The sequence below is a fragment of the Oncorhynchus masou genome, chromosome 24, assembly GCF_036934945.1.
Source record: "Oncorhynchus masou masou isolate Uvic2021 chromosome 24, UVic_Omas_1.1, whole genome shotgun sequence".
NCBI classification, from domain to species: domain Eukaryota; kingdom Metazoa; phylum Chordata; class Actinopteri; order Salmoniformes; family Salmonidae; genus Oncorhynchus; species Oncorhynchus masou.
Window position 1 is genome coordinate 83,091,474 of NC_088235.1, and position 12,594 is coordinate 83,104,067.

Consider the following 12,594-nt stretch of genomic DNA (forward strand, 5'->3'; position numbering starts at 1 on the left):
ACCTTAAGGTTCCTTCTCTTTCAATGCAACAACTACAACAAATAGTAAAAAAATAAGAATACCAACATAAAGTAAATGGCAGAATAGAAGAAACCTTTTAACTCAAGTGTAATACACAATTTATATTACAATATTTACACAAGTATTCGGGAAGGGGGGCAAGTGTATATAGCCTCGAAACATGATTAAAACTATAATTGTGATATCATGGATGGTCAGTCCTTGCACACATAGCTTTCACTTTGAATTGGAGAGTGGTTGCATTTCTCCAGGCTCGACCCTCAGCTCTTTACCAAAACTATTTACTAAAACACAGGCAGGGTAACTGCTTTGTTATTGTTTCAATTAAGGATGTCATCTTTAATCTGGCTTTCAAATACGTCAGTCTTATTGATTGAAGCCCACATTGGCAAATACAGCCTCAAACTAACAGGTGGGCGTTATCGTTAAAATAAAATAATGTAATCCAATTGGCGCATAGAAATTCAAGAAGACCTGCCTCCAAATGGTTGCTATGCCTACAACACATTCTTCCCCCTAGGCTTGATTGAAAAGTATGTCAACCAATAGAGATAGAGATGGGCGGGAATTTGCGCGCACACTGAAATCTGCCCAGAGAATTTGTGCCACTGCCCTAGTGCCTACTATCAAATCTCTTTGGGCAGGCTTCACCGTACGGCCGGTGCTGGACAGGTGAATGATTCAGGATGGAAAATGTACTATAAAGGTTTTCCAGAAAATACATACAGGTAATGAACCATTATTTAGGCTACGTCCTGAAAAATAGCTTGGTTTATAACTAGCACGAGGAAGTGCATAATGCCGACTTCAGCAGCATGACAAGAGACAATGTAGAATTCAGTAACGTTAGCAGACAACGAATAACGTTTTTGAGTTGAGCTTGCTGCCAATATCTATAACTAACTGGATTTTGATTAATGTTATATTATTACATTATCAGAAATATAGATTATGCTTTACTTGTTATTTTTGTTAAGTAGTCACCTTAATTGCTAATTACTTTAGAAAAACTGTACTCAGTTTGCAAAGCTGCCAGCTAATTTGAGAGTAAAAAACAATAACAATTGATTGGATGCATAATGTATCATTATAAAGATACTGTAACGTAATTAGACTCTCATGACTCTTCAAATCGAATGTTTTGAAAATGTTTATTTTGATCATGAGCCACTTGGATAAAAGTCACTTCTGACTGGTGTTTGTCAGAGTTTAAAAAAACAAACACTTTTTTATACAATGGGTATAAAATCGCATGTATTCATCTTGGTAGAATCATATCCTCCTGGGATAGTCCAAGATGTCAACAGCAATGACATCAATGACCTTAGAAAGACTTATCGAATGACTATGATATTTATGTAAGGTCAAAGATGTTTATAAAAGGTCAAACTGTCCCAGAAATGGCCAGGTTTTCTATTTAACGTGGTATGGACCCTATGTAACATTTCGAACATAATGATGATAATGGAAGTAAAATTTCACATTGACACTTGTTCTCCAATTGATCTAGCCATCTCAAAGTAAAAGTTGTAATGCCATACGCTCCTATTCAATAGTTGGTTCGAAACCAACCAGGCTATATGAAAATACTATAGGAGAGGTTAATGAATGCTCATTTAATGTTGTGTTTCTGTATCCAGATTTGCAATTAGCTGTGTGAGAGAGCAGTGAGTCATAACGGTGTGGGTGTATGGAGCGATTTCAGTGGCAACAAAAATTGTATTTGAATTTTATCATTTGTATTAGGATATTGGATTTGAATGTAATATTTGGGAATTTTTAATGCACAAATTGAATCATTGAATTCATAAATTGAACTTGTATTTCATGATTTGAAACGGAATTGAATGAATATTGCATGTCTCCTGCATGTCACAAGACTGTGTTAGCCCACTGTTTAAGCCCACTATGTTAGCCTCGTAATTACCAGACTGATTACTATGTGTAGCGAACCATTCATGTAAGCTCGTGGGATCAGGTCGCTCGTGAGGCTATGTGATGAGCAACCGTGGCTGAGAGATGAAGTCGTGTTAGTTTAACTGATGTGGTTGTAACCCAGGTCTCCTGTGCACCAGACAATGCAACTTTTCATGTCTCAGACAAGTTACTCATCACACGAGTGTGGTCACGGAACCACCTGTGTTCCACTTCACCCCCCTTTGACCACCTCCATGAAGAGACCCATCCAAGTCACAGAACCAATAATCTTATAATGACTACCCATGCCAGAGATTTCAAACCAGCCGTCGGAGTGGGACCAAAAATCAGCCCTGGCATGTATTTATTGATTTTTTTTTACCTCTTTGTGATATCCAATTGGTAGTTACAGTCTTGTCCCATCGCTGCAACTCCCGTACGGACTCTGGAGAGGTGAAGGTCCAGAAAAGTGCGTCCTCCGAAACATGACAAAGCCGCACTGCTTCTTGACACACTGCTCGCTTAACCTGGAAGCCAGCCATACCAATGTGTCGGAGGAAACACTGTACAGCTGGTGTACCGAAGGCACCGTGCGTGCACCTGGCTGCCACAAGGAGTCGCTAGAGCGAGATGAGACAAGGACGTTCCAGCCGGCCAAACTCTCCCCTAATCCGGACGACACTGGGACAATTGTGTGCCACCTCGGGATCTAACCCGGATCTGTAGTGACGCCTCTTGCACTGCGATGCAGTGCCTTAGACCTCTGCGCCACTCAGGAGGCCCATAGCCCTGGCATTTCTAACACACCGACACATTATTTTCCTCCAGGCCTACACACCGACACATTATTTTCCTCCAGGCCTACACACCAACCCTTTTTTTCCCTCCAGGCCTACACACCGACCCGTTCTTTTCCTCCTGGCCTACACACTGACCCGTTCTTTTCCTCCAGGCCTACACACCGACCCGTTCTTATCCTCCAGGCCTACACACCGACCCGTTCTTTTCCTCCAGGCCTACACACCGACCCGTTCTTTTCCTCCAGGCCTACACACCGACCCGTTCTTATCCTCCAGGCCTACACACCGACCCGTTCTTTTCCTCCTGGCCTACACACTGACCCGTTCTTTTCCTCCAGGCCTACACACTGACCCGTTCTTTTCCTCCAGGCCTCCACAACGACCCTTTCTTTTCCTCCAGGCCTCCACAACGACCCTTTCTTTTCCTCCAGGCCTCCACAACGACCCTTTCTTTTCCTCCAGGCCTCCACCATGACCCTTTCTTTTCCTCCAGGCCTCCACAACGACCCGTTCTTTTCCTCCAGGCCTCCACAACGACCCGTTCTTTTCCTCCAGGCCTCCACAACGACCCGTTCTTTTCCTCCAGGCCTCCACAACGACCCGTTCTTTTCCTCCAGGCCTACACACCGACCTGTTTTTTTCCTCCAGGCCTCCACACAATCAATTATTTTTCCTCCAGTTCTCCACACTGGCTCATTGTTTCCTTGAGGCTCCCATTATTTGCCAGATAATGATAGTTTTGCACACAAAACAAACTTGTTAGACTAGTTGGGCTAAAAATGGACTAAAAATGGAACAGAGCGTCTTGTATTTCAGGCATGACGTCCTTTACAATGGTGCCACTGGACTCAGATCTACAGTTGAGCTGGTTCAACCACTGAGGTCGTTGTGGAGTACGTTAACCTGTTATGGCTGCAATCCCAATAACGGGATCGATATGACAACTACCAGTGAAAATAGAGGGCGCCAAATTCAAACCAAAGACATCTCATAATTACAATTCCTAAAACATAAATGTGTCTTATATCATTTTAAAGCTATTCTCGTTGTTAATCCCACCAAAGTGTCCGATTTCAAATAGGCTTTTCTGTGAAAGCACTACAAACGATTATGTTAGGTCTCCACCAAACCACTACAAGCACAGCCATTTTCCAGCAAAATATAGCATTCACAAAAAGTATAAATAAAGATAAAATTAATCACTAACCTTGAATTATCTTCATCAGATGACACTCATAGGACTTCATGTTACACCATACATGCATGTTTTGTTCATATTTATATAAAAAAGTCGGAGTTTACATTGGAGCGTTAGATTCACTAGTTCCAAAAACATCAAGTGATTTTGCATAGCCACATCGTTTCAACAGAAATGCTCATCATAAATGTTGATGATAATTCAAGTTATACACATGGAATTATAGATATACCTCTCGTTAATGCAACCGCTGTGTCAGATTTCAAAAGCAGTTTACGGAAAAAGCAACCCATGCAATAATCTGAGATGGAGCTCAGAACAGTAGCCAAATTAACCTCTGTTGGAGTCAACAGAAACCAGAAAATACATGATATATGTTTCCTTACTTTGTTTCCTTACTTACTTTGATGAACTTCATCAGAATGCAATCCTAGAAATCCCAGGTCCACAATAAATACTTGATTTGTTCGAAAATGTATGTTATTTATGTCCAATTAGCTACTTTGGTTAACGCATTTGGTAAACAATTCCAAAGTCACAAAGCACGTCCACTATAACATGACGAAATGTCCAAAAGTTCCGTAACAGTCAGTAGAAACCATGTCAAACGATGTACTGAATCAATCCTTAGAATGTTGTTTACATATATCTGCCACCTCCAGAAAAAAAACAGGAAGTGGAATTTCTCAGGTTTTTGCCTGCTAAATGAGTTCTGTTATACTCACAGACATAATTCAAACAGTTTTAGAAACTTCAGAGTGTTTCCTATCCAATACTAATAATATGCAAATATTAGCAACTAGGACTGAGGAGCAGGCCGTTTGATATGGGCACCTTTCATCCAAGCTACTCAATACTGCCCCTGCAGCCATAAAAAGTTAAGGGGGGGAATGCAACACATGGGGATCTGTGAAACTCACTCATCGGCCTGAAGTGTCGCTCATTGCGCAATTGACACAAAGGATTTTTTTAGTAGCGTTGTGGATTAGAATGCTTAAGGATGGTGGTCATGCGTGTTTACGAGGCAGAGGTCTTGAGTTCGAGTCTTGGTATGAGCTGAATCAGGGGGAAGTTTTACTTGTTAAGCATGCAGCGGGTTGTCCTTTACATGAACTTCCTGAACGTCTCCCTATAGGCTTTAGCTACGTGGGCTAACAGAGTCTTGTGACGTGCAAGAGACCTGGTACGAACCCAGTCAGTCACAAGAGCAAAATTAAATAGGGAGTGGAAGGGTATCATTAGAAGGGGTATGACAGGCATTTAAACTATATTCTTATGTGGGTCAAATTTAGTTTTTTTTTTGTGACGCTGCCTTCTATTGTAGCCTGTAAACATCATAGAGGGGAACAGAAGGCTCCGGAGTCTTAGCTTTCAGGAATGGGGTCATAATAACTTATAGCCAAAACGGTTCAAATGCTAGAGCCAAATTCATTGTAAGAAAATAAATTCAATATGCCACATTGGCTTCAGAAACCTCCATAAGTTTCTGTTTACCACAACCAGCGTTTGATTCTATCTATTCCCCTTTCCCTTTCCTGGCTGGCAAAGTATCAGCATGTTTGTTGTCTCTGGTTTTTAATCTGAATTTGAAACACGAATCTGAATCCATCTGAGAAGTTGAATATATGAAACTTTGACAAGCTTGACATGATAGTTGTGAACTTGATACACAGACAATGAATGCAATATCTACTGTATTGAAACTGAATAGGCCTATATAAATGTTGAATTTGAATATTGAATTGAATTTAAACTGAATTTTAAAGTGAATTCAATATTCAATTAAATTCAAAATCATGAAATGCAAGTTCAATTTACAAATTCAATGATTCAATTTGTGCATTACAAATTTCAAATATGAAATTCTAATACAAAATAATTCAAATACAATTTCTATTGGCACTGAAATCGCTCCATATGGGTGGGACTGGGAATGAAGAGATGTAAAGTGGAAAGGTTTTAATTATATGAATTATATGAAGAAATATGTATTAACTTCATGCCAGTTGACTTCTTGAGTAGTTACAGTAGTTACAGTGAGTAGTCACTGTTCAAATAAACCTACCATTAAAATTATAGACTGATCATTTCCTTGTCAGTGGGCAAACATACAAAATCAGCAAAGAAATGTTTATTTATGAGTTGCACTCTGAAAACTCAATCTACCTTTCTGTCTTAGTTAGAAATCTCTATCAGCTTTAGTTTGACCAGAGGCAGAAATTCACTTGATGATCATGGTGGGAAATATGGGTGGGTTGATGTACCTGATTAGAAACCGGACCTATTGAAGCCAGTAAAACATCCCTTGAGTCTGAGAACCTCTGCATCTGAAGCCATAATCATCCAGCTTCTCTGGAGAGGTGAGTTGAGTGCTGCTTGCTGCTGCTGGCCCCAGCAGGTCTCTCAGGCAGCAGCAGGTAGGCCCTTAATGCTGAGATAACACAGAGCTGAACAGAGGAGGCTTTGCTTTGACCCCCATCAGCCTGTTGATCTGGGTCCAGGCTGGCACCTCAGCAGCCACTCTCTCTACCCGCTGCCCTCATCATGTCCCTGCTAGCTCTCCTCCCAGAACCGAACAGAGACGCATCGCAGCCTTTCAGGGGCTGAGGCGAGGCTAGGTGATGGATGGTGTTGGACTGGGCTATCATTGCGGCAGGCGGCAGTTGTGTCTCTGTTCTGGGAGCAGCAAGGAGGGAAAGCAGAAAGGCAAGGTCAGGGGGAGGAAGAGCCCTACTTTGCATTTAGATTTGAAATGACTGTGTGTCTCTCTGTGTTGTGCTGTTGATTAGCTCAAATTCTGATAGCCTTCATACAAAGCCGTCCGCCTCAGCCTGCAAGGAAAATACCACATCAATATCAGGGGGCCTACCTCCGCTCTGCAGTCAGAGCACTCAAATCACACATTTTATGTCACCGGGGAAAAGAATCCTCTCAATTGATCCTGAAAGGGGTACTTCGGAATTTTGGCAAGGAGGCCCTTTATGTACTTCCCCAGAGTCAGAGTTCATCTGACTCTGGGGAAATAGATAAAGGGCCTCATTGCCAAAATTCCCGAAGTATCCCTTTAAGGATTTTCTGTCCTCATGATCTAGCTGGCTCCCTCTCGCTCCCTTCTCAGCTCACCCACACAGTATTGTGATACTGTATGCTGTATTAATTAATTATGGAGATCCCCTGCCTGTAATGTAGGCTACGGAGCCGCTGGCCGTGGCCTCCCTTTGATCTTGCCAAGCAGGGCAGTGCCGGGAGGCAGGAGGCAGGGCCTGTGCAGCCGCTGGCCATGCTGCTAAGCATAGGGTCTCTAGCAGATGGAGCTCACTGGCCACCAGTATCCACCATGGGGATGGCTGCTGGCTGCAGGAACAGACCTCACTCTATTCTGGGTTACTGGTCCACTTCAAGCTGTGCTAAGTGGACCAGTGATAACTAAGAGGAGCTCAATATTAGGATTACCAAATCGTGTCGAAATCACATGTTGTTGACATGGTGGCTGACTACTGTGATGTCAAATCTATTTAGCGTAATTCCATATAATATGGATGTTGCTGTTTGTGTTGCAGTAGAAAAGGAGGAGAGCTCTGATGTTGTTCAGCACCTCGTGTTATCAATTATGTTTCTAATCTGGGTCGCCCAAAAGCAAATAGTGACCCAAAATAAAACACTGTGAAGGAGCTGAGAGAGAGAGCCTTCTTGTGTAGACATTTGGATCTACATATTTTTTTTTTCAGGTCTCAATTAGCAGCTGGACTATGCAAATGTATTCATTTGTGTGTTTTTTTTATTTTATTTTTTATGTTTTGTTACGCCCTTGATGCCTTGTACACAGACATCCATTCATTCTGAATGGACTGCCAGTACTCACCATGATGTCATACTCTGCTCAGTGACGGGTCTGTCTGTGCTGGTAGTGATGCCTGGCAGGCTGGCTCAGTGTCTTAGACTGTCCTGGACCCTACGATATGCTACAGGGACAACAACACATTCAGCTCCAATGGAAGGGCAAGGAGGAGAGCATACTTTGGTTCTGCCTGATGATTCTGCTGCTGCCTGGGTAGAGGAGGGAGAGTGCATTTTACACAAACAGAGGTTTGTTCATGTGTGTACAGCTTGATGCTGTTCTAGTAATGATGTCAGAATTAATGCAGCAACACCACATTACATCAAGCTAGTGAATAGGGCAATCAATGATTGCATGTAGGCTACATCGTAACATACCCTTGTCTGTACATTTTGCTTTGAATATATTCTTCCGTGCCCAGAAATCTGCTCCTTTTACTCTCTGTTCCGAACGCTCTAGACGACCAGTTCTAATAGCCTTTAGCCGTACCCTTATCCTACTCCTCCTCTGTTCCTCTGGTGATGTAGAAGTTAACCCAGGCCCTGCAGCACCTAGCTCCACTCCCTTTCCCCAGGCGCTCTCATTTGTTGACTTCTGTAATGTAAAAGCCTTGGTTTCATGCATGTTGACATTAGAAGCCTCCTCCCTAAGTTTGTTTTATTCACTGCTTTAGTACACTCCACATACCCGGATGTCCTAGCCATGTCTGAAGCCTAGCTTAGGAAGGCCACAAAAAAATCCTGAAATTTCCATCTCTAACTATAACATTTTCTGACAAGATAGAACTGCCAAGAAGGCGGAGTTGCAATCTACTGCAGATAGAGCCTGCAGAGCTCTGTCATACTATTCAGGTCAGTGCCAAAACAATTCGAGCTTCTACTTTTAAAAATCCACCTTTCCCGGAAACAAGTCTCTCACCGTTACCACTTGTTATAGACCCCAGCTGTGCCCTGCACACCATATGTGAATTGATTGCCCCACATCGATCTTCAGAGTTCGTACTGTTAGGTGACCTAAACTGGGACATGCTTAACACCCCGGCCATCCTACAATCTAAGCTAGATGCCCTCAATCTCACACAAATGATCAAGGAACCTACCAGGTTCAACCCTAAATCCCTAAACCATGGGCACCCTCTTAGATATCATTCTGACCAACATGCCCTCTAAATACACCTCTGCTGTCATCAACCAGGATCTCAGTGATCCTTGCCTGCGTGCGTAATGGGTCAAATGCTCCCTAAAACACTTCAACGATTAGGCCTTTCTAATCGACCTGGCCCGGGTATCCTGGAAGGATATTGACCTCATCCCGTCAGTAGAGGATGCCTGGTTGGTCTTTAAAAGTGCTTTCCTCTCCATCTTAAATAAGCATGCCCCATTCAACAAATGTAGAACTAACAGATATAGCCCTTGGTTCACCACAAAGGTGTGAAAACTGCCTCGGTCATCCCCCTCTTCAAAGGGGAGACACTCTAAAGACCAAAACTGTTACAGACCTATATCCATCCTGCCCTGCCCTTTCTAAAATCTTCGAAAGCCAAGTTAACAAGCAGATCAATGACCATTTTAAATCCCACTATGGAATCTGGTTTCCGAGCTGGTCATGGGTGCACCTCAGCCATGCTCAAGGTCCAAAATGATATCATAACCGCCATCGATAACAGACAATATTGTGCAGCCGTCTTTATTGACCTGGTCAAGGCTTTTGACTCTGTCAAACACCGCATTCTTATCGGCAGACTCAATAGCCTTGGCTTCTCAAATGACTGTCTTGCCTGGCTCACCAACTGCTTCTCAGATGGAGTTCAGTGTGTCAAATTGGAGGGCTTGTTGTCCGGACCTCTGGCTATCTCTATGGGGGTACCACAGGGTTCAATTCTTGGGCCAACTCTTTTCTCTGTATATATCAATGATGTCGCATTTGCTGCTTGTGATTCTCTGATCCACCTCTACGCAGATGACATCATTCTGTATACGTCCGGCCTTTCTTTGGACACTGTGCTAACAAACCTCCAAATGAGCTTCAATGCCATACAACACTCCTTCCGAGGCCTTCAACTGCTTTTAAACGCTTGTAAAACTAAATGCATGCTCTTCAACCAATTGCTGCCCATACCCTCCCGCCCGACTAGCATCACTACTCTGGACAGTTCTGACTTAGAATATGTGGACACCTACAAATACCTAGGTGTCTGGTTAGACTGTAAACTCTCCTTCCAGACTCACATGAACCATCTCCAATCCAAAATTAAATCTAGAATTGGCCTCCTATTTCACAACAAAGCCTCTTTCACTCATGCTGCCAAACATACACTCATAAAACTGACTATCCTACCGATCCTTGACTTCGGCGATGTCATTTACAAAAGAGCCTCCAACACTCTACTCAGCAAACTGGATGTAGTCTATCACAGTGCCATCCGTTTTGTCACCAAAGCCCCATATACTACCCACCACTGCGGCCTGTATGTTCTCGTTGGCTGGCCCTCACTACATATTCGTCGCCAAACCCACTGGCTCCAAGTCATCAATAAGTCTTTGCTAGGTAAAGCCCTGCCTTATCTTAGCTCCCTGGTCACCATAGCAACACCCACCCGTAGCACGCGCTCCAGCAGGTGTATTTCACTGGTCATCCCCAAAGCCAACACTTGCTTTGGCCGCCTTTCCTTCCAGTTCTCTGCTGCCAATGACTGGAACGAATTGCAAAAATCACTGAAGGTGGAGTCTTATATCTCCCTCTCTAACTTTAAGCATCAGCTGTCAGAGCAGCTTACCAATCACTGTACCTGTACACAGCCAATCTGTAAATAGCACACCCAGCTACCTTATCCCCATATTGTTACTTATCCTCCTGCTCTTTTGCACCTCAGTATCTCTACTTGCACATCATCATGTGCACATCTGTCATTCCGGTGTTAATGCTAAATTGTAATTATTTTGCATCCATGGCCTATTTATTGACTTACCTCCCTACTCTTCTAGATTTGCATACACTGAAACATAGATTTTTTGTGGGTAGTGGGCACTGCAAAATGGGTCTGACGGAATTACCTCTGCTCCGCTACCTGCCACATCAGGTTTGATGAAGGACAGTGTGACAGACTAGCTACAGGAGCTACTCTCCCTGTTGCTGTCCTTGGAAAACACCTACAGTTACGAAAGTTTTGCGAGACACGTATTAGATGTGTTAAACCACAGAGAGAGGATTTATCTAAAGGTCACTGCTATCATCCCATGCATTTTAGAGCTCTACTGCGGTATCTCTGTTATTTCGTGTAGGAGAGTGTGTTGATTGGTGGTTGCTCGCTCTTCAGTTCTCTTCCATTTCTCGTTCACCTCGTCGCAGTTTGTTCTCTGTCAAAGCCTTAGGCCCCTCTGTGCTCTTACTTTTCTCTTGTTTCATCCTCCACCTACCCACCCTTTCTTTCGGTTCTTCTTGACTTCCTCTGCTGCCAGTGACACATGGGACCGTTAAGACCCTAGCAGACCATCTTCAATCGATTCTTCGACGTGTCATTACTTTGACCCATTTTCTCTCTTCTCCAAGATGGAGGAGGTAGATCTCTGGGGTTGCCATTTGTCAATGAAGATGGCTGTGGGAGTAAGTCAATTCCCTTCCAGCCTCGTGCCCTAACAGAGACGAGCTGAAAGAGGGTGGTGTGGGGATATAAGGAGCATGCAGGAGCCTCTGCTGAATTGTCAATCCAGAGAGAAGAATCTGCCAGTAGCCCCACACCAATGACCTCCATCACAGTGAAATGAGAGGGAGGCTGAATATGGGTGGAGAGATGCCAGTTATTTACTGGCAAAACAAGAGGAAGGGACAGTTCGTGGGGGGGACTGGAAATGTCTTTTTTTAAGCCCTAGTTTTTCATGGCAGGTCATCTAGACTAGAGCCTGGGCTCTGTGCTGATATGGCTTCTTCTCCAGTGCTGTATGCTGGTGATAGCCTCGCGCAGCCCTGGCTATGGTCCTAGACGAAACCACCACTAGCCTGTCTGCCATTCTCTCACAATCAGCAGAGGAACCGGCAGAAGCCCAGCCCAGTCCAGGGAGGAGGTACCACGACGCATTACTGTATAAACTCACTTATACTGAGCTGTAAAGACACCGAAAGGAACAAACGTTAGGCCTACTGGACATATGCTAAGCTGGCTAGCCTATTATTGTGTCCAGTCAAGTGTATCCTTTAACCCACAAGGTATTCCTGGGTGCTTTCCATTACTTTACCCGAAAATATCTACATAGTTTTTTTGTTATGTGCTTTTTTTAATCATATTCCTTATCAGTCCACCCACATCTGTTGAGGCTCTCGGCTGTGGAGAAGGCTTCTCTCTCTCGCTCTGACCCTCTGTGACTCTCAGTGACTCAGCGTGTACCAGATGGTTCCACCACAGCATCTTCCACAGCAGCCCACCATGATCCGCTTCAGCCTCAGTTCTTTTGGATATTAATTAACCAGAGGAATCCCAATGCACAACACTGTTGTAGTCTTTGTTTACCTCTGAGTAGAGGTGTGATTTCTGTAAAGGTCAAGTTGAATCCTGATCAAGGTAGCTGAATGTCATCTATTCTAGCCACTCATCAGTCTCTCCCCAGCAGCCCTATGTGAAGCCAGCAGCCCTGTGTGATCCCTCGGTCTTACTGATTCCATCACTGCCACGTCTCCTCTTCTCTATCACCCTGGGTCTGTGTTGCGTAGAACAGAGTGGGTACTTGGTAGCTGGCTGCAGCGTCTCACTTTCAGCCCTGAGCCATGCTGCCAAACGACTTCAAGCGCTGAGTTAATTAACAGGGTGTGTGTGTGTGTGTGTGTGT

General features: G+C 43.7%; 1 protein-coding gene across 1 annotated transcript in view; it reads left to right on the plus strand.

Annotated features, from left to right (window-relative positions):
• Window positions 1–611: 611 nt before the first annotated feature.
• Window positions 612–12,594, plus strand: part of LOC135512844 (F-BAR domain only protein 1-like) — a 42,872-nt gene continuing 30,889 nt past the window's right edge. Inside the window, 1 exon segment of the mRNA XM_064935275.1 lies at window positions 612–749. The gene's annotated coding sequence lies outside the window, so the exon portion shown is untranslated.